Source organism: Crocodylus siamensis, chromosome 1 (assembly GCF_052110815.1).
Source record: "Crocodylus siamensis isolate JL-2025a chromosome 1, ASM5211081v1, whole genome shotgun sequence".
In the NCBI taxonomy this organism is placed as follows: domain Eukaryota; kingdom Metazoa; phylum Chordata; order Crocodylia; family Crocodylidae; genus Crocodylus; species Crocodylus siamensis.
Window position 1 is genome coordinate 280,656,638 of NC_143395.1, and position 14,599 is coordinate 280,671,236.

Sequence of the window (14,599 nt, forward strand, 5' to 3'; positions counted from 1 at the left end):
CCCAGGAAAAAGTGTTATTTTGTATACTGCACAGATACTTCAAGTTAGACATCTGTAGAATCTCAGGATAAAAAAAAGGCTTTGTCCCGAGAGACAGTCAGTGTTTGTTTTATCTGGAGAGAAGCTGATCCCCATTTGCTCCTTATGTGAGGGGATATGAGGGTATCCAGCAGTAGCAGCTGCTCCCCATGGGATATTCAGATTAGCTCCACTTCTGACTCAGTAAGTGGTAGGAGGAAACGTTAGTGTCTTTTTTTCCCAGCAGGATCTGTTCCTCTGGGAGTAGGGAAAGCATCTGGAATACAAGGAAAAACATTTTTTTCACTCTCCCAAGCAAAAAATGTTATAAATGGGAGAAGTGAAGGGTTGCATTGGCCTGCCTATACTCTGTTCCTTTTTTTCCAAATCTCTTGAAAGTATTATGACAAACCAATGAATTGTCAGAACTGATTCCTGTTCTTTCTTGAACCTAATCTGTTGTTCCACTGTAGTGCAAAGAGGGTTTTGGAAGTAACAGAATCTCCTCTTTGAAACTGGGAGGCAGTAGTCAGTTGGAATACCATCAACTGCATATGGATGAATGTGTCGAGATTTTCACAGGAAAGAAGCATGTGGGGAAGGAGATTGGGAAACTGGTTGTCAGGTTAGTGTGAACCAAGATTAAACTGCATAATTAAAGGGTTGAAAACATTTTCAACAAGAAAAAAAGTGCTGGTCTTCTCTAGGAGAGGTAGATTTCATCATAAATAGGATGGTTATACTAAAAGGTTTGTTCTGAGAGAGTTTCAGAGATTCTGGCTTTTATCAAGTAAAACATAGAAGCCCATACCTAACTGTATGCACATTGACCTAAGTGGGGATTAATAAGTAGGAGAGGGAGATGTACCCAGACACATTTATATAAAGCTCAATAATTCTATTAAATAGATCTTCTTTTCTTAACAAAGATAGCCTGTAGTAGTATCAGGAGATCCCTTCCTCGGATGGTGCTAGATAGGTAGTTGTGCTAATATGTCTAGATGATACAAAGTGTAATTGAGTCTTTATACAAAGGTTCACAGATATTGATAGGACTTGCTGTCAGTTCGACCAACTAAAGGGGACTAAAAACAGAAATGTAATTGTTGGTTTTAAGGGCCACTAGAGCCAGTGTGGGGAAGCTTAACCTAAGCGTATCTAGGGATGCCCCTAGTTGTACAATTTAGATGTGTAAGTTACAAACCATATTGACAAATGCATTCTGACAATGAACAGGAGCTAGTTACTGATACTGGCTAATTCCTTCTTGCTGTGCAGTGGATACAGTGTAAATCTTATGCAGTGTTGTGTCATTTGTTAAAGCAAATAAGTTGGTTCTGTAGTTTATGTAACAATTAGATAATTGTCCTTTCATGTAGCTCTGATTTAAATATGTTGGGCAAGCCTTTCCCCCCTCCCCCTTTTATTCTTTTGAGGGAAGCATTCTTTAGAGGATTTCTGTTTTATACATTATGATGGGTGGAAAGGGTGATTCAGAAAAAGAAACAGTTTGCAGCTGGCATGGATTGGTTGCAGATTACTTTTTTCTCCACCTACCTAGGGGACAGAGGGAAAACCAAGGAGATCATTGTAACTCCTTTTTGCTCTGTGAAGTAGCTCTGCTTCAGGCTAGCCGTTATTTGTACAGATTGTGAACTGCCTGTCACTTTTAGTGTGCAGTCATTCGGGACATTAGGGGGAAGTTAAATTGTGTTAACAATGGCCACCAGATCCAACTTAGTTCACTCAGGTGCAGACCTTACACTGAGATTCCTAGTTAGCTCTATCTAAGTGCAACCTGTAGAGGAGTTCAGGACAGTTCGATCAGTCTAAATATGGCCAACCTGATCTTATTTAAACTACCGCAGAGGTAGGGTTAACTTAGATTGGATCAGTCATTTTTAGATAAAGCTAACTGTCCTGAACTTCTGTATAGTTCCTCATGCAGCCCCAGGGCTGGGAAAGCCCAGTTGCTGGCACAGTCCTGGGACTGTGCATTTCCTACTGACCCTCCTGGTACCAGGCTATTTTTAACACCCTGCCCCGCCGGCCCCTCTCCCTATCCCCAGATGGACAACCTCCCTCCTCCCACCCCACAAACTAGCCAGCTCCTCTCCACCCAAGCCCGCCAAACTGCCCATTCTGCAAACTGCAACCAATGCCATTTTTATTGGAGTTCACCAGTGCCAGGAGCTGGGGAAGTAAGTCAGGGTGGGAGGTTGTTTTTGGGGGTGGCGGGGGGGGGTATTGTTTGTCTGAGGGTTGGTGGGGTAATGGGGCTAAAAATAGCTCCTGGTCTCAGGAGCTGGGGAAGAGGCCTCCAAGCTTCTCCACAGAACCCATGAGACCCCCTGATCCCTCCAAACCTCTTGGACCCCAGCAACCTCCATGCAGATTCTGCCTACCTCCTCCAGTCTCCCCAATACCCCTCACAGACCTCGCCTACCCCCAGTCCCTGTCATAGACCATGCCTGTGTCACCAATCCCCTGATCCCCCCTGCAGACACTGCTTGCCCCCGATCTCCTCAACTCCCCCCCACAATACCCCCCTTCATCCTGATTTACCTTAGATTAGCTATTTTTAACTCAATGCTAACCTTTGTGAATATACATACCCATATTATGATACATGCTGTCATGGTGGCAGGGCTGTCTGCACCTTTCTTTCCTCCTCTGACCTCTGGGTGATCTCAGGCCTTGTATCTTTACATTTCCCTAGGTTGAATCATACAGTTCTCAAGTCCTGGACCAGGCCCTGGATCATAGTTCCCTTGGTGGTCAGATTCAGTTGAGAGATCTGTAGTTTTTCCCTTTGGGAGTCTGTGACCAGTAATGAATGTAGTGACTACACAACCTTTTTAAAACTAACACCATGGTTATTTTAACCTGAAAACAAAGCATTTACATTAAAAATTATATTAAAACAACAACAGTCTACACTTATGTCTCCCTAACCATGCCATACCATCCTTTGATAGTGATATAGGTAGGCATAAATTTCTCAGATGCTTTCTAGAGTTGTGTATCATCTGTCATAGGTGTGTGTGTCAGTCTGTTTTTCTAGTGACTATGTCTTTTTTTGGGAGAGAGTATGTATCCTCTTTATTCCATGAGCAGAGAGAATTTAGTTATGTTAGTCTGTAGTCAGGCAGAAGGCAGGGCAGAGCTGTATTTTATTACTAATTATTTATTAGAAATAACTTATTACTACTTCTTTTGTCTATAAAATATAACTCTATTCTGTCGTTTATTCCAGGAAGAGTTCCTTGTCAGTGTTTGAACTCTGAGCCTGTTTGCCAGAACAGTTTTGGTAGTCTCAGCCTTCCTTGAGGCAGTACCTTTGCTGTTATTCTAGAAAAACTATTAAATACTTACTGATGGTTGGACTTATTTTGAGCTGCTATCCTTGACTTCATAATTTTCCTAACAGCTCTCTGTTAAACTAAACCAAACCCATACAGTGAATGTTCCTGTAATTAGGCAAATATGCTGTTTGCATGAACTATTACACAGTGACTTTATTTCTGTGTTACACATTAATAATATATGCCATAATATATGAAAGGTTTGTATTTAGAAGGGATACAAGAACAGAGAATGACAGAAATCTTTAAGGTAGCAAACAAGCAATATTTGGAGTGCTGGATATGTCAGTGTTTATGTTAACATAGGCTTGCAAGGTCTTGTGACTTTATTCTGAATCTTATGATTTTAGAAAAGGGGTTTTCTCTAAAGGTGCTGGTACCTGGAGACAGGTGATTAAATGAAAATATCAACTTTCACTTTAAAAAAGGGGAGGAAGGGGCAAAATGTAGGTCTCATGGTTGTGGAGAAAAGCTTGAAAACATGCACTGAGCAGTCACAAAAGCCTGAGAAACCAAAAGGCAAATGAGGAGAACCCATGTTTTATTCTTATTTCTAAATATTTCATCTTTTTAATCCAATCTCATGATTTATAAATGCTTAATGTTGGCAGTAGTGTTAACACTAGAGTTAGGTAGCATTTTAGTAGGAAAACAAAGCTTAGTAATTGGAAAATAGAAATCCAAAGTTCAGGCATGGTGCTGATTAAACGTGATATAAAAACCAAGAACGATATAGTCAACAAGTAGTGCTTGTCTTCTGCAGTTTAAAAATCTGTAGTGTTTGTTAGCACTGCAGCTTTTTTAATCCTTGTCCAGAGATTTAAGACAAATACTGTACACTTGGTTGGTACCTACGTTATGGAGTTCATCATCTATACTGGGTCCTACCCAGGGAGCCCAACTCTGACAGATTTTTCCACAAAACCAACTGGAAGAAACAAATTCTGACTTCAGTTATGCAGGTACAAATCCAGAATAGCTTTATTTCTTTAACAGAACTTAGTTGAATTCAGACAAGTGTAGGTAATATCAAATGGGATAAGAATTACAAAACAAAACTGTATATTGTTTTGATGTAAATTCAAGCATAGATCTAAATATGGAAAAAATGCTCAAATTGAAACTCAGTAACATCCTCATGATTCATGTGCTCTCATGGACTGTTATCTGATCTTCCAAATTATTTCTTTTTAAAACATTTTGTTATTCAGTCAATATTTACTTTAAGCCTAACTGAATTCTTTCTATACTAAAGTGATGTAAAATTAAGCAGTGGTAGGTATGCTGATCAGCATGCTGCCCTGATTTTCTGCACATTTTGTGTTTGGAATGCAGAAAAGTCAGTTATTACTAGCTTGGGGTATGGAGAGGCAATACTTCTATGCTATCCTGTAGAATTTCCTTGAAGAGCTTAGAAAGAACAGACTGTCATGTTAGGGTTCAAGGGTCACTAATAAACGTACAACACTTACAGGGTAGGGATACTGTTGTACAAATCATAGCACTCTGAAATCCTGTGTCTACTTTAGATGCAAAAAAGTCCTAAATCAAACAGTACTGTTGGGGAGGGGGAGTTGAAGGGTTTTTTAATCTATTTTTCCTAGTGGGTGGTTGTATATTTATGGTAGGTTTTTGGAAATAGGCTGTTTTACTACTTTCTTGGAATTGTCAGTCATTTTCGATTTTGCTTTGCGTGAAGTTTATATTCAGCAGCAGAGATAAGAACAATAATTTAAGCCATAGGAAAATGTAGTAGAGCCTCAAAAATTGGTAGAGGACTGAAGGCTGGTAAGTACCAAAAAGGGTAATGAAATTTCAGGCTGACAGTGTTCATTTAATAATTGTCTCTTGTTTGATTTCTGAGTTTCTTGAATAAGGGACTGAGGGGAAAATGGAGAACACATGGAGCATGTTCAAAAGCGAACAGAAAATAAGCCTTTCCTCCTAGAAGTTATGTATACCCACCCTCTGGAGTGGTGAGAGATGCCCGGGTGAAGCCCGCTGCGCCCCCACTCCCCTGAAGCCCCCCAGACACCCCCTCAGCAGCCGCAGAGCCCCCTGCTGACCCCCAGCACAGCCAGAAGTAAGCGGGCTCGTGGTGGAAAGGGGTTAACTCCTCGCTTGCTGGGAGGAGGCTGCTGCCTGATGCCGGGCCGGGTCAAGCCCCCGCCCAGGCCCCTACTTGGCCCAGCCCCCCAGGGAGCCCCGCGAACAGGCTGCGTAAACAGGCGCCCGAGTTAGCACAGAGTTCGCGCAGGGGAGGGCGCAGGAGGGCACGAGACCCTGCCTGCGACCCCCCCCAGCCTTAGCCAGCCCCAGCCATAGCCAGCCTACCAGAGGCATGACACGGATGGGCACGCGCCGCACCCCGAGGGTCCCCTTGGGCTCTGCAGCCCCTCCACTGGGCACCTCAGAGACGGCCACCCAGCCGGAGCCCATGGTTCCGGGCTCCACGCAGACGGAGCCTCTTGCTCTTGGTTGTGGGGGCTGCCTGTCCCTTTTTCAGGCTCTGGGGCCTCGGAGCATGGCCACCTCCCCTTGCGGGGTCTGCTCTCTATTGGGGTCTCTGGCGCGCCAGCTGGAGGAGCTCCAGGCCACAGTCCAGAGACTGCGTGCCATCAGGGACTGTGAGCAGGAGATAGACTCCTACTGCCAGGCCCTTCTCCCCCGGGAGCTGGAGGGGAGAGCTCCGTCTCCCTCCGTGACTAAGGAGGACTCTGGGACCTCCAGCTCTGCCCAGTCAGGGGCATGGACCAAGGTGGTCAAGGGCCCCAAGGCCTGCTGCACCAAGGCCCCTGCCCCGCCGGAGCTTAGCAACAGGCTCGCACCTCTTGCAGCCCCAGCAGAGCCCACGCAGTTGCCAGCTCCCACAGGCAACCCAGGCTCGACCGCAGCTACTGGCCCCGCTCTCCCCAAGACAAAGCGTAAGGTGTTTGTTGTGGGAGACTCCATCCTGCGGGGCACTGAGGGGGCAATCTGCCGCCCCGACCCCTGAGCCTGGGAAGTCTGCTGCTTCCCGGGGGCCCGCATCCAAGACATTGCGGAGAGGATCCCGCAGCTCCTCCGGCCCACAGACCACTACCCCATGCTCCTGATTCATGTGGGCACCAATGACACGGCTCGGAGCACCCCCAGCCAGGTCATGAGGCGCTACAGGGAGTTGGGAGCGGGGCTTAGGGGTCTGGGAGCTCAGGTGGTGTTTTCGTCGATCCTCCCAGTCTCGGGCTATGGGCTGAGGAGGGAGAGGAGGATCCATGCGGTGAACCAAAGACTGCGACGCTGGTGTTATCGGGAAGGCTTTGGCTTCCATGACCACAGCCCGCTCTTTGGAGAGAGAGGCAGCAAGCTGCTGGGAAGAGATGGCCTCCACCTCTCTCCCCTGGGGAGGAGGCTCTTCTCAGCCAGGCTGGCTGACCTGCTCCACTGGGCTTTAAACTAAGCCCGCTGGGGGATGGGGGGACTACTGCCCCTGCTGGCCTGCTGAATGGCCCTTGCAAAGCCAGCGGACCAAGGCACTTAAGGGGGCACTTAAGGGAGCCCACCCCTGCCCCAGCCCTGGCACAATCTGTGGGCAAGGCAAGAGCCCCCAAGGGCACACTTGCCTGCCTGTACACTAATGCCAGGAGCCTGGGCAACAAGCAGGACGAGCTCGTCCTCCTGCTCAGTGCAAAGAAATATGATGTCATTGGGATAACGGAGACCTGGTGGGACTCCACCCATGACTGGACCACGGGTATAGAGGGCTATACCCTATACAGAAAGGATCATGTTGACAAAAGGGGCGGGGGTGTAGCTCTCTATGTGGAGGAAAGCTACATGTCCCTGCAAGCTGATGTTGGCGACCGGCATGGACAGCTAGAGACCCTCTGGGTAAAAATTTGTGGGGAATTTGGCACAGGGAACACAACGGTGGGAGTCTACTACAGATCTCCCACTCAAAGTCCCGAGCTTGACCAGGAGTTTGCCCGGGAACTGACTGAGGCCGCTTGCTCCAGGACGTTGGTTGTCATGGGTGACTTCAATTACCCGGACATCTCGTGGGAAGATCACTCAGCTAAATCTGAGCGGGCGCAAAGCTTTCTCTCATGCGTGGATGACCTCTACCTGACTCAAGAAGTCTATGGGCCAACGAGAGGCAAAGCGCTGCTCGACCTGGTACTGGCTATGGGGGACGACCTAATCGGCGACCCAGTGATTGATGGGAAGTTGGGTGACAGCAACCACGAGCTGATCACCTTCACCATCCGCCGTAAAGCTGGCAAGTCAGTCAGCAACACAGAAGTCCTTGACTTCAGAAAAGCCGACTTTGACAAGCTCAAGAGGCTAGTCGGTCAGGCCCTCAGGGACCGTGACCCCAGGGAGATGGGAGTTCAAGAAGAGTGGTTGCTTCTCAAGGAAGCGATCCTCAGTGCACAAGCTAAATCTATTCCAACACGGAGGAAAGGCAACAAGAAGGCACAGCAGCCCCCCTGGCTCTCCAGAAACCTAGCGGACCTCCTGTGGCTAAAAAGGAAAGCCTACAAAGGATGGAGGACGGGATTCACCTCCAAGGAGGATTACTCCGCACTGATCCGGTCCTGCAGGGAGCAAACCAGGAAAGCCAAGGCTGCAACTGAACTCCAACTAGCTTCAGGCATCAAGGACAACAAAAAGTCCTTTTTCAGATATGTGGGGAGCCGGAGGAAAAGCAAGGGCAATGTTGGACCCCTGCTAAACCAGATGGGGCAACTGACGCCCAGGAAAAAGCCAACCTATTAAATAGGTACTTTGTGTCAGTCTTTCATCAGTCACACGGGATGCCCATGCCTGCTATGGGACAGGGAAATCTGGGTGAGGGGAATCCCCTCCCCTCCATAAATGCTGACCTCGTGAAGGAACACCTTGAGAAGCTGGATACCTTCAAGTCAGCTGGCCCTGACAACCTGCACCCCAGGATACTCAAGGAGCTGGCGAGCGTCATAGCCCAGCCCCTGGCATGGATCTTTGAAAACTCCTGGCGCTCTGGTGTAGTGCCCGAAGACTGGAAGAAGGCCAATGTGGTGCCGATCTTCAAGAAAGGGAGGAGAGTGGATCCGGCTAACTACAGGCCCATTAGCCTGACTTCTATCCTGGGGAAGATCTTAGAAAAGTTTATTAAGGAGGCCATCCTTGAGGGACTGGCCCAGGCTAACATTCTAAGGGACAGCCAGCATGGGTTTGTTGCGGGTAGGTCTTGTTTGACCAATCTTATTTCCTTCTATGACCAGGTGACCTATCACCTGGACAAGGGAGAAGAGATTGACGTCATATATCTTGACTTCAAAAAAGCTTTTGATCTGGTATCCCATGATCACCTCTTGGCCAAACTGCCCAGTTGTGGCCTTGGCTCCACCACGATCCGCTGGCTGGGAAATTGGCTTCGTGGTCGGACCCAGAGGGTTGTGATTGATGGCAGTCACTCATCATGGTGCCCTGTGACCAGTGGGGTCCCTCAAGGCTCTGTCCTGGGACCCATACTGTTCAACATCTTCATTAACGATGTGGACATTGGAGTCAGGAGTGGACTGGCCAAGTTCGCCGATGACACCAAACTTTGGGGCAAAGCATCCACGCCAGAAGATAGGCGGGTGATCCAGGCTGACCTGGACAAGCTCAGCAAATGGGCAGACAAGAACCTCATGGTGTTTAACACCGAAAAATGCAAGGTTCTCCACTTTGGGAGGAAAAACCTGCAGCACCCATATAGGCTCGGCAATGCTACGTTGGTTAGCACTACAGAAGAAAAAGACTTGGGGGTCATCATTGACCACAAGATGAACATGAGCCTGCAATGCGATGCTGTGGCTAGTAAAGCGACCAAAATGCTGGCGTGCATCCATAGATGCTTCTCGAGCAAATCCCGGGACATCATTCTCCCCTTGTACTCGGCCTTGGTAAGGCCGCAGCTGGAGTACTGCATCCAGTTTTGGGCTCCACAATTCAAAAAGGATGTGGAGAAGCTTGAGAGAGTCCAGAGAAGAGCCACGCGCATGATCAGAGGTCAGGAAAACAGATCTTACGATGACAGGCTGAGAGCCATGGGACTCTTTAGCCTGGAAAAGCGCAGGCTCAGGGGTGATCTGATGGCCACCTACAAGTTTATCAGGGGTGACCACCAGGATCTGGGGGAACGTCTGTTCACCAGAGTGCCCCAAGGGATGACGAGGTCGAACGGTCACAAACTCCTGCAAGACCGTTTCAGGCTGGACATAAGGAAGAATTTCTTTACTGTCCGAGCCCCCAAGGTCTGGAACAGTCTGCCAGCGGAGGTGGTTCAAGCACCTACATTGAACACCTTCAAGAGTAAATTGGATGCTTATGTTGCTGGGATCCTATGACCCCAGCTGACTTCCTGCCCTTTGGGCAGGGGGCTGGACTCAATGATCTCCCGAGGTCCCTTCCAGCCCTAATGTCTATGAAATCTATGAAATGTGGTTCTTTCAGCAGAATTATTGTAGACCACTAGTGAGTATAAACTGCAACTGCAAATATGACAAGGCTAAGGCCAGGTACAGACATTACATATTTGCCTGTATAAGTAATTGGAATCTGGTCTATACCTGAAACCAAACGAATGTTTGTCACACAAAACCAGTCTATACCTGTAACAGAACAGAATTTTGTACACACATATTGGTTAAAAACGGCTGAACCCCCCCCCCCCTGTCTAAAATTTGCCCCCTCCTCTTCCCCCACCCACCAAAGAATAAATGATTATTTTGTTTTCTACCAATCTAAACTATGCCACTTTGGCTAGCGACAGAAGTTAGACATAAACCAGTTTAAGTCAGGGGTTTCAACCTTTTTGAATCAGTGTACCCCTGGCGGCCAGACATGGGGAGGGTGGGGGGTGGAGAGGTGCATAGTTGGACATGGGGTGGGTAGGGTGGCGCATGGTTGAATGAGGAGCAATGGCAGCTGTCACGTGCAAGCTTCCCCTGCAGCCAGCTGGGTGGGTGGTGCCTGCATGGTAGCGCAGGATGGTGCATGGTGGTGTTCCATCCCCGCCCACCCATGTGTACCCCCTAGCCCCTTCTCAAGTACCCCTGGGGGTACACATACCCCCAGTTGACAACCCCTGGGTTTAAGTGATTAGAAACTGATTTAAACCTGTAACAGAACAGAAGTACAGTGCACATAAACGAGTTTCAAAGTGGCTGAAAGTGGTTTAAGATAAACTGATTTGGGTTGAACTGGTTTATGAAACTTCTGTCCCAGACCCTTTCCTGGTTCAAGTTAAATCAGAATACCGGGCATCCCAGCATGCTTTGCAGCCTCCGGTTGTGCTGTGCTGTTTAATTCAGCAGCAAAGGGTTGGGGGTGTGCGTGGAGGCAGGGACTGCTCACCCCTAGGCAAACCCCGGCTGGCATCTGGGGCCAGGGATGGGGCTTAAACTCCATTTCCCCCAGTTAACGCCCCCCTTCCCATGAGTACAGAGCTGCCCTGCCCTGCTAAACTTACTGAAATGTACTCCTGGCTGCAACTGTGGACTACAAATCCCAGAGGCACCTGGAAGCAGGAAGAGGAAGTGATGAGCAACCCTGCAGAATTCTGCTGCTGTGATTGTGGATGAGAAATCCCAGAGATCTCAGGAGCAGCAGGAAGAGGAAGCAAACACACAGCCCATGCTGGCTACATGCCAGAGAGCTGTGCTCTAGCATCCACTGGCTTCTGGCCTGAGCCACTGCAGGCATGTGGCTGAATTGCCTGAATCAAAAGTAAATGTCTGTCCAGTTGTTTCTCAGTTTAATCTCCTCCAATCCAGAGGGAGAGGCTGCTTTTAAAACACCACACCTTGGGCACAGTGCAACATGCTAGGTCCAGGATCGGGTGAATGGGGGTTTGCTGCGCGGCCATTCCTGGAATCTTTTCTTGGTCCCCTGTGGCTCTCCCACACTCATCATAAAAAGAGGAGGAAATTATCTGAACTTGGAGTATAGTTTAACTAACTCAAGCAAGTGCAGATGAGGTAATCAATTCAGGGTATGCACGAAGCAGTGTTTTACAACTTGTCTCTCACAACATTTTTGTAAGTAAAGAGTATATATAGCTATAAACGTGCGTGGGTTACAGAAGTAGTTTGGCTGATAATTTCTTGAAGTAAGACGATGTCCATGGGAAACTGTTTTTTTGTTTGTTTGTTTCTATCTTTCTCAAGGCCAAATCAGTTCCAAATTCAACTGGGCAAAGCCCAGTAGTCAAGCTCTAAAATTTGACTGAGCAGAACTCAGTTGTAAAATCTGCACATCTCTACTACCGGGCAGGTATCCTCCCTCCAAGATCCATTGGTCTAGGGCTTTGGATACTCCCCAAATCCCGGCAGGTATCCTGTGTGCAAGCCCCATGCCCAGAAGCCTTGGGATTCAGATGCCCCCCGTTTTGCTTGATCTTGTTCCTTTAAGAAAAAGACATTCCCCTGAGCTAAAAGTTCTGGCCTGAAATACAGCCTTTTCCACTTCAGCCAGCTGTTTGTTTGCTTGGAATGCTGCTTTCTTAAAGGGGCAGCGACAGTGTAGTAGAAATTTATTGTTCAAGATAGCTAATTCCTGATAAATTAAATTCTTTTTTTCTTAAATTAATTCAGGGCGCTTCAAGCTTACTGGGTATAATATTGTAATATGGGTTTCAAGCTGTATTACATCCTGTCAATATGGTGCCTACCCATTTTCTTTTTTCTTTCTCAGAAAAATTTACTAGGTCAGTTTCTTTCTCCCTTTCCCTTTCTTAGGAAAAGGATTTTTTTTTTTTGCCTGAGAAATTTCAAGTTTTTTCCAAGTATTTATTTTGCAGAGACTGAATTGCTTCTTTGCCAGTCACCCATACTACCTGGACAAATAATTGTGCTTATTTTCAGAGATCCTGGAAGAAGGTTTTTAGGTTAAACCAGTTTATCAAACTTCTGTCCCAGACCCCTTCCTGGTTCAAATTAAATCAGAGTCCCCCAGCATGCCAGCATTTTGCAGCCCTGGGCTAGGCTGTGCTGTCTGCCCCAGAGAGCAGGGCTAGCCCCACCCCTAAACTCCCTAGCTGAAGCAGTGAGGGCTGGTTCTCTGGCCGAATCGGTGTCCCCCTCCCCACAGGCAAACCCCTGTTGGGGGCTGGGGCAAGGGAGGGGGGTTAAACTTCCCTTGCTCTTCCTTGCTTACATAGTGCTGGCTGCAACTGTGGACTACAAATCCCAGAGGCACCTGGAAGCAGGAAGAGGAGCACCCCGTAGAGTCCTGCTGTTGTGATTCTGGACTGCAAATCCCAGAGACCTCAGGGGCAGCAGGAAGAAGTGAATACACAGCCCATGCTGGCTAAGTGCCATAGAGCTCTGCTCTAGCACCGCCCTCCCCCTCCAGCTTCTTTCTTGAGCCACTGATGGCATGTGTCTGCGATTCCTGAACCAAAATGAATATCTGTTTATTTGGTTATTGGTTCAATCTTTACAACTTAAAGTAACCTGCAAAGACTGAATCAATTCAGCTTCAGGCTTTTTGACTGTGTACTTAGCCTTAATGACTAGACTTAGCTCTGGAGGGGAGAAAAAGCAGCAAAAAACTCTCGTGTAAATTAGATGTTGTGCATCTGCAGTTATTCACACTTGGATATGCATGTTTGTAGGTAGATGGCATCTTTGAGTGCTTGAAAACATTACGTTTATATTGACCTAACCAAGGCTTAAAACACAGGGCTTAAATCACCCCAAAATTGCCCACTTCACTCAGGAAGTGAACCAGCTTAAGCTAAGAAAAGGTTAACCCAATATACTAAGAATTAACGGGACCTTGTGAATGTCTATACATGTTCACAACACAGCTTTGGGGCTGGGAGAGCCCATCCACTCACCCCAGCCCTTGGGCTTTGCTATTTTAATCCACCTACCTCAGGGGTGGGCAAAATACAGACTGTAGGCCAGATCTGGCCTGTGAGGCCATTCTATCCAGCCCACGGGGCCCCTAAAAAATTTAGAACATTAATATTTCTCTGCCCTTGGTTCCTGTAAAAAATGACAGGAACCAAAGGCAGTAGGACCCAGGGGAAGCCCGGTGGGCTCCCACAACAGCAGCTCCCCCCCCAGCTGGAAGTCCCTGCTGGGGCTTCTAGCCTTGGAGCATGTGGCTGCCCCATGCTGGAACTGCAGGTGCAGGGCGGGGGGGGAAGCAGCCCCTTCCCCACCCTATGGCTGTTGCCCCATGCTTGCAGCCTGCCTGGGACTGCATGTGTCTGCCTCAGACAGCCCCACGTGGGCTGCAAGCACCTGCAGCAGGGAGCGCCGGCCATGGGGTGGGTGAGGAGCCGCTTTTCCCTGCACTCAGCACCAGCTTTTTCCCTGCCAGCAAGCAGGGGCTTGGGGCTGTGAGCTGCCCCCCCGCCTGTACCATGGGTCTGGAGGACACTGGGTGTTAGTGGGTAGGGAGCCAGTGGGAGCACGGGGCACGCACCAGTGCCCTGGGGTCAGTGCCAGCGGGGCCCAGAGGAGGGTGGCAGGAGTGCATGGTCCCAGCCAGCAGGGGCTCTGTGGAGCCAGGTCAGCTCCCCCATCTCCCTGCTGGCGCAGCCCAGCCCAGCTTCACGGACCCCTGCCAGCCTGCGCCCTGCTTTGGGCCCCACCAGTGGTGGCCCTGGGACACTAGTCCCAAAACATTGGTCCCAAGATAGTGACCAGGGGGCAGGGCACCTGTCAGGGGGTGGGGCACCTCTCAAGGGGGTGGGGCTACCCATGCGGCCCTTGACAGCCTGCCAAAACTGGGTAAGTGGGCCTCCACCTGAAATAACTGCCTGCCCCTGACCTACCTGGACTGGGTTATCTTTAGCCCCCTAACTGTCTCCCCTGACTGTGCACCTTGCACTGTTCCTTCTGACCTTCTCTTGACCCCACCAAACTTCCTCTCTGCCTCAGTACCTGTAGATCTGTCAGCTCCCTTCTCTATCCCCCACCAAATCCCAAATGATTTACCTTGGGCTACCCATGCTGCTCCCAGCAGCAGCACATGCCTGCAGGGGTTGCTCCTAGGTTAGGTTTAGGCAGTTTAAAGCAAGGTACCTAAACCAGGTGATGTACCCTTTGTCTCATCTCTTTCATAGCTATGGAGAAGGGTTTTCTTTTCTGCTTCTTAGAATCAATTTGTGTAATATAAGACTGGATTTTTCCAATCTGTTACTGAATAACCTGAACCTACTGGATTCTGATCCCAGTGGAAAATAAAATAAA

General features: G+C 48.4%; 1 protein-coding gene across 3 annotated transcripts in view; it reads left to right on the forward strand.

Annotated features, from left to right (window-relative positions):
- The window catches only part of ARHGAP6 (Rho GTPase activating protein 6), a 570,653-nt gene that overhangs the window by 414,237 nt on the left and 141,817 nt on the right, over positions 1–14,599 (forward strand). The gene's annotated exons all lie outside the window — the stretch shown is intronic.